General features: G+C 38.2%; 1 pseudogene; it reads left to right on the top strand.

Annotated features, from left to right (window-relative positions):
- LOC107598715 (neutrophil cytosol factor 2-like) overlaps positions 1–7,379 on the top strand; it is a 16,576-nt pseudogene that overhangs the window by 2,366 nt on the left and 6,831 nt on the right.

Consider the following 7,379-nt stretch of genomic DNA (forward strand, 5'->3'; position numbering starts at 1 on the left):
GCTTTGGTGTGTCTTTGAAAACTCTCCAGCGCAGGATTGCACGTTGGGGAATAAGGTAAGAAACACTGCTGTACAGTAGTGTTGTCACCCGATGCAGGCTGTCCTTAAAAATATAATTTTTCACTGACCGAAGGCATGCAACAGAAACCCCTATCTCTTATTTAGCCCACACCCTGACCTGGGCAGGTGTTCTGACGATTGTGCTACCCTGTCAGATTTTGCTATTATTTTGTAGCATAATTAGACGGATATTCTACTCTTGGAAAAATAGAATTGGGGTATTGTCAAGAGGAAGATGAGAGACACCAGACCCAACAATGCAGATGACCTGAAGGCCGCTATCAAAGCAACCTGGGCTTCCATTACACCTGAGCAGTGCCACAGGCTGATTGTCTCCATGCCACGCCGCACTGATGCAGTAATTCATGCAAAAGGAGCCCCTACCAAGTATTGAGTACATGTACAGTAAATGAACATACTTTCCAGAAGGCCAACAATTCACTAAAAATGTTTTTTTTATTGGTCTTATGAAGTATTCTAATTTGTTGAGATAGTGAATTGGTGGGTTTTTGTTAAATGTGAGCCAAAATCATCACAATTAAAAGAACCAAAGACTTAAACTACTTCAGTCTGTGTGCATTGAATTTATTTAATACACAAGTTTCACAATTTGAGTTGAATTACTGAAATAAATGAACTTTTCCACAACATTCTAATTTATTGAGATGCACCTGTACTGTCTCTTCGGAAGAAATGTCTTGACACTTTATTAAAATGTTCATAAATGTGTCTTCAGGTTTAAAGAGTGCCTTCTGGATTTCCAGCAGGCGTTTAAGCAGTTACGAGGAAATCAGCTAATAGATTACAAACCTCTAGGGCTGAGATATAAACTCTGTGCTTGTGAGGTAAGACCAGAGATGTGCCACACATTGAACATTTTATGTGCACATAATCTTGTTGTCACAGATCACAGAATCACAGAATCGCAGTGACGCACTTGATGGGTTAAGTCAAATCAGTCCACTCTCTGATATGGTCATTTTGTCATATGCGATTTAGGTGCTGCACAACATAGGAGTAGTACAGGCTCAGTTGGGAAAATGGGAGAGAGCTCAAGAGAATCTTCTTACTGCACTGAGCCTGAGGGCAGATGACAAGTTCAGCCATATTGACCATGCTCTGGAAGCCATACTGGTATAACTGCTCAAGTTGTTCCACATAACATAATTATCCATCCTACAATTTTAAACAGAAATCACTGAATAATTTTGCAGTTTTGCAGTGATATAAAGCCAGTTCTGAAGATTATTTCAAAATAATTGTTAGCATATTGTTGTTTTGTAACATATTGCAGTTTTCCTAATTAGAAATTGGTGTAGCATAATAACTGCTTCTGGGTAGGTTTTGTGGGAAGTTGTGTAAACTGCAGGAGGGGCAAAATTTACAAGACAGATGACTTCTACTAGTCACCAGTCATGCTTCTACATCCTTGTACTTCTTGTGACATTCTTTGTAAGAATTTTAATTACAAATTAATGACATTTGGGGGAAGTCGTGGCCTAATGGTTAGAGAGTCGGACTCATAACCCAAAGGTTGTGGGTTCGAGTCTCGTACCAGCAGGGATTGTAGGTGGGGGGAGTGAATGTACAGCACTCTCTCCCACCTTCAATACCACGACTGAGGTGTCCTTGAGCAAGGCACCGAACCCCCAACTGCTCCCCGGGCGCCGCAGCATAAATGGCTGCCCACTGCTCCGGGTGTGTGTTCACGGTGTGTGTGTTCACTGCTGTGTGTGTGTGCACTTTGGATGGGATAAATGCAGAGCACTAATTCTGAGAATGGGTCACCATACTTGGCCACATGTCACGTCACTATGGCCACATGTCACGTCACATTTTAAAATTGTTGCACCAGCATACCCTTATTTGAAAAAAAACGGTTATATTACACTGATGAGCATAGTGCAAAACAGCTTGAACTGTATGTGGTTATTGTCTTGATGTGTTGTTTTAAAATTGATAAACACTGTGATTTCCTCTTTTCAGAAGTAGAAGCTCTTTCCTTTGGTAGAGATTTGAGGAGGGCTGCGGTTCAAACCCAATAAGAACTATGTGGCAGAGCTGGAGAAAAAGGACTATCTTGGAAAAGCCAAGGTACCCACCATCCCCATTATCACATCAATACAGTGTGCAATGTTACTGAAGAGATCCCTTTTCTGTTTGGCCAGTAAATTGTTTTTTATTTATAGGTTGTATCTTCTGTTGTACCCGCAGATGACTTTTCTGGGTTTGATCCACTTCAGCCTCAAGTAAGTAATGAAGTTCTTAACATGTTAACATAAGAACAAATAAGCATAACAGAGAGAGGTTTGAAGACAATGTTAATGATACTCTAATGTTCAAAACTGTCATTTTAATGACCACAGGGCATTACTTTAATTTGTGTATTGTTAGGCTGACAATGTTCCATCTACACCAAAAGTCCCAGAAGTACTAAGGTAAGACTAGTTTAGCGTCATGGACATGAAGAACAATATTTAATGGATCTTAACCTTAACTCTTTAGAGCTGAAATATATTAGCAGTTTATAGAGTTTTTGTATTGTTTTGTCCTCTTGTTTTACATAAATGTCATTATCATCAGGGTATTTGAAGGTGGGCCACACACTGTTCTCTATGAATTTTACCCTGAGACCAAAGAGGAGCTGGCTGTGTTGCCTGGCAACATTGTCTTGGTTCTTCAGAAAGGAGCTGACAACTGGGCATCTGTTGTTTTCAATGAGAAGGTATATTTTGTTAGATTAAAAAAAAAATTGATCATAGAGAATGTACAATGAGAAGAGAAAATTATGGAGAGAGGGAGGTGGAATTATACATTGAGCAAAAAATAAATCTCCCAGCCAGTGTTCACTGTCAAGAGAACATTCGAATATCTTGCTAATGTAATCAACACGTGTTCAAAGTAGAAATACTGCCCTATTTTCTTTTCTCTCTCGCTCTCTCTCATTATTTCCAGTGGGGTCTTGTCCCTTATAACTTCCTTGAACCCTTGGATATTGTTACAATGACATCAACACCAATGCAGGTACAGTAATTGCATTTTGAACAAATATACAGTATTGCAAACAGCAATAAGAAGCAAAATGTTGGGAGTAAATACCAAAATACAGGCACACAGTAATGAATTGTATATAGATTTATCATTCAACCCTACTTTTGATCCCTTCATGTGCACCTGGGAAAGTCGTACCTCTGAGTCGGGCATTTGTCATTATGATAACACGGAAGTAGCATAAACAAACATGATGACAAATTGTCATTTCTATCACTTACTTACATGGTATCACAATAAAATGTTTTTGTTACATAAAGCAAACCATTAAAGTTGTGTGATTTGTCGATAGATAGATCATAGATGCAGTGGCGTAACTTTGCTTTGAAAAGTGGTGGGGACACCTCGCAACTTGTTTTGCTAGTTTTTTTATTTAATAACCTAATTTACTTGGGGACTGGGTTTAGAGTTGGACAAACTTAATTTTTGCGTTTCAAAAATACATCGATGTACCAGGGGCGGTGCCAGAGAATTTTGAACGCAGGTAGATCATTGACAGAGGGAGCTGGGCAATTCAGGGCTCCAGACTCATTCTTCCCCCTGCTCGCTCTTTTGCGATTAACTTTCTCAGTTGGTTGCACGAGCACGTTTTTTTTATTTATTTTTTTGTGCTACAACATGCTATTAATCAATGCATGCTGATGAACTTTTATTGTAGTTTATAGTTATATGGAAATGAAATGAGTTAACATTCAACCTGTTCTTTTTCATCAGTAGTATTATTTGTGATTTGAATTTTGTGAATGGGAGTTCCTCTTTTGCCATGTTATAAGCCAGGCTTCAGATGCTTTCACTTTCGATTTCACGATCTCGTCAGGTTTTACAATAAAATATCATTGTCTGTTTTGCTTACATCTATACACCTTTCGCCTTTTAAGACTAAAAAAAAAAAAAAAAAAGATGGATTAATTATTTTTAATTAAAATGCACAACAACAATAAAACAGTATTCAATGACAAATAGCTTACAAAACGTTATTAACAAAAACGAATAAGATGAGGCATGGCATAGGCCTACACGCTGTGTTAGGCTATATAATTACTAATAAATTACAGAACATTGAGCAAACACTCAGGAATAAAAAATTTAAAAAGAGAGAGAGACTCCATAGGATAAGGTGAGGTAAACAGCAAAGATAAGCTTTTCAAAATGAAAACAAAACAAAAAGAAAAGTAAAACTAAACTTGCTGCCGTTGACAGTGCTTGCATGTTTTTTCTTTCTCCCCACAAGAATACCAACATGTTCACCTTCTCTGGTTTAAGAAGCGGTCTTTTACTTTACTTAAGCATGAAAACCATCAATATTCGCGTAATTTTGGCTGAGCGCACCTTCTGCAATTAATAGTAAATATAACCAAAACAGGTTATTATAATTTTTATATGAATAATAAAATAAATATAAGGAAAACACGCCCTCTCGATTTTGTAATATTCTTTAATTTTGTAGTCCGTATGAAAAGGTGCATTTCTATTAAAGGCATGTCCATGTGGACACTGACTCAGAAAGCACTAGTTTATTAATAAATAATTAAAATGTCTTATTTTCCCCCGACACGTTCATAATCACTTTGCCGGTGCTTTGAGGCAATTGCTTTATGCGTTTATGCGCGCTCGGAATAGGCTCTAGCCTAATACGTCTATAGCCTATATTGAAGTATGGTTAATATATTATTATATTAATATATTAATTATAACGTGCGACTACACTTAAAAATAAAGGTGCTTCACGATCCCATAGAAGAACCTTTTTGTCTAAATGGTTCCATAAAGAACCTTTAACATCTGAAGAACCTTTCTGTTTGACAAAAGGTTCTTTGTGGCGAAAGAAGGTTCTTCAGATTATAAAAGGGTAAGAAAGTGATGGTTCTTTAAAGAAGCTTTGACTGAATGGTTCTTTGTGGAACCAAAAATGGTTCTTCTATGGCATCGCTTGAAGAACCTTTTGAAGCACCTTTATTTTTAAGAGTGTAGTTGACTAGAAACATCTTTAGTAGAGGGCAGGCTTACTTAGCACAAGGAAGCTCTCCAAAATGCTATAGCCTAATGACATTACGAAAAGTGCGACAGCTGCAAATCACGTCGTTATTGCACTGCACGAGCTATGCATGCGTAAGGAGTCAAATGTTTTTTTTGTTGTTGTTTTTTATCACCCTAATTGGATTATGAAGAATGATTTGTTGATCTTGTTTTTCCTTTAATACATACCTTCCGCAATATATTTTTCAATTACTTTCAAAAAGGGGTAGGGACAATATCGACCCTGGCAAAAAGTGGTGGGGACATGTCCCACCCGTCCCACCCGCAAATTACGCCTATGCGACCCTGTCTTTTTGACCTCTAGTTGCTCGCTTGACTTTTTTCACATGACCCTTAAAAAGGTTGTTATTTTTAATTTTTTTATACAGTGCATTTCCTCTTCGGCTGTAGTAGACAAAAAATTAAGTTTAATATGCATTGTCTATTGTTGGTTGGCATGTGAAATGAGTCAGAACCCTACGAACTCCTTTACGCCTCCATTAATGCATTGTTTATGAGAATATAATCAATTTTAGACAATCACCACCAGAATATCACTTGATGATAACATTAACCAGTTTTAATTTCCAAAACGCTCTGTAATAACAGAAAAGGAGCTGTACTTCTTCAGCTGCATCTATTGCACTTGGTGACTAGTCCCCATTGCTAGCTAAGCATTGGTGGTAAAAGCACCAAGGTCATAATGGGTTTTAGATGTATACTGAAAAAGCCTAAGATAAATGAATAAATGCATCGAATGCACTCTAGAATGAATTGTTGCATGATGATTTCCTAACGTGAACATACGTGAATTGGCCCTTTGTTAACTGTTCGTCATGAAAGCGCTATGAAAATTTGTATTTTAGGAAGAACTGAAATAGAACGACTCCTGCTAAACTCTGCAGTCTTGTCCTTTAGTGCTGCGGCCTGGAAAAAAGCATCATGCTGAGGGTTTTTATGTAACCATCTATTCAGGACATTCCTGCCCACCCTTGTCTTTGAGGCTTCGTTGTCTCTCAGTGCTCTGCTGTTGGGGTAACTTAAATCCACGTGGCAAGTGCTCCTCAAACGGCTCCCAGCATTCAACTCAAGCCATGTTCTTATTATTATCGACGTTGAAAAAAGTTGCGCCGCTTAAAGAGACAGTTCACCCCAACGTTACAATACTGTAATCATTTACTCACCCTCAAGTTGTTCCAAACCTGTATGAGTTTCTTTCTTCTGTTGAACACAAAATAAGATATTTTGAAGAATGTTGATAACCGAACAGTTTAAGATAGCCATTGACTTCCATAGTATGGGGAAAAATATTATGGAAGTCAATGGCTACCAGCAACTGTTCGGTATCCAACATTGTTCAAAATATCTTCTTTTGTGTCATTTTATTTATTTTCGCTGAATCTGTACAATTTTACTCTTTATCAACACACATTTCCTTCCTTCTCCTTTTTGGTTATGGGAAAGAGAAGACATTTATTTCCCTATTTCACAGTTGTCTTTCTCCCAGTGTCCATGTTGTCAGGTTCAGTTCCTCACATTGCTGCATACTTAGGCCAGAGTTTGTACATGGAGTGGAGTTGTGGCAGTTTGTGTTTGTGCTTTATGTGGCAGAGACATGCCAACTCCACAGGCTCTTCTCTTGGTCAGAAGTCCTGACTCAGCTCCTTCTCACATAGCTCAGGCTGAATTCTCCTGGCAGTCCTGCTCTGGACATGGTAACATAGCAGATCACAGTCTACAACCTTGATTATTCAGTTCCTGCATTGGATAAGCTTAAAGGGTTAGTTCACCCAAAAATGAAAATTAGTCCATAAATTACTCACCCTCAAGTCATCCTAGGTGTATGTGACTTTCTTCTTTCAGACAAATCCAGTCGGAGTTATATTAAAAATTGTCTTTGATCTTTCTAGCTGTTTCATGGCACTCAGCGGGTGTTGCATGCATTAGTCCAAAAGAAGTTAAATAAAAAGCGCCCATCCATAAAAAAAGTGTCTCACACAGCTCCGGGGGGTGAACAAAGGCCTTCTGTATCGAATCAATTCGTTTTTGTAAGAAAAATATCCATATTCAAAACTTAATAATCACTTTAATGTAGCTTGCGCCAACAGTCCTACACGGAAGCAGCTCCGGGCTGATGACGTATGAGTTCAGCACTGCGCATGCGCCAGTGAGTCTTCTGAAAACCAGTGTTTGTTAACAGGAGCAAAGGAAGCAAAGTTTCCTTACTTTAGCAAAGGAAAACCAGTCTCCTC

This window comes from Sinocyclocheilus grahami, unplaced genomic scaffold (assembly GCF_001515645.1).
Source record: "Sinocyclocheilus grahami isolate Dianchi unplaced genomic scaffold, SAMN03320097.WGS_v1.1 scaffold254.1, whole genome shotgun sequence".
Classification (NCBI taxonomy): domain Eukaryota; kingdom Metazoa; phylum Chordata; class Actinopteri; order Cypriniformes; family Cyprinidae; genus Sinocyclocheilus; species Sinocyclocheilus grahami.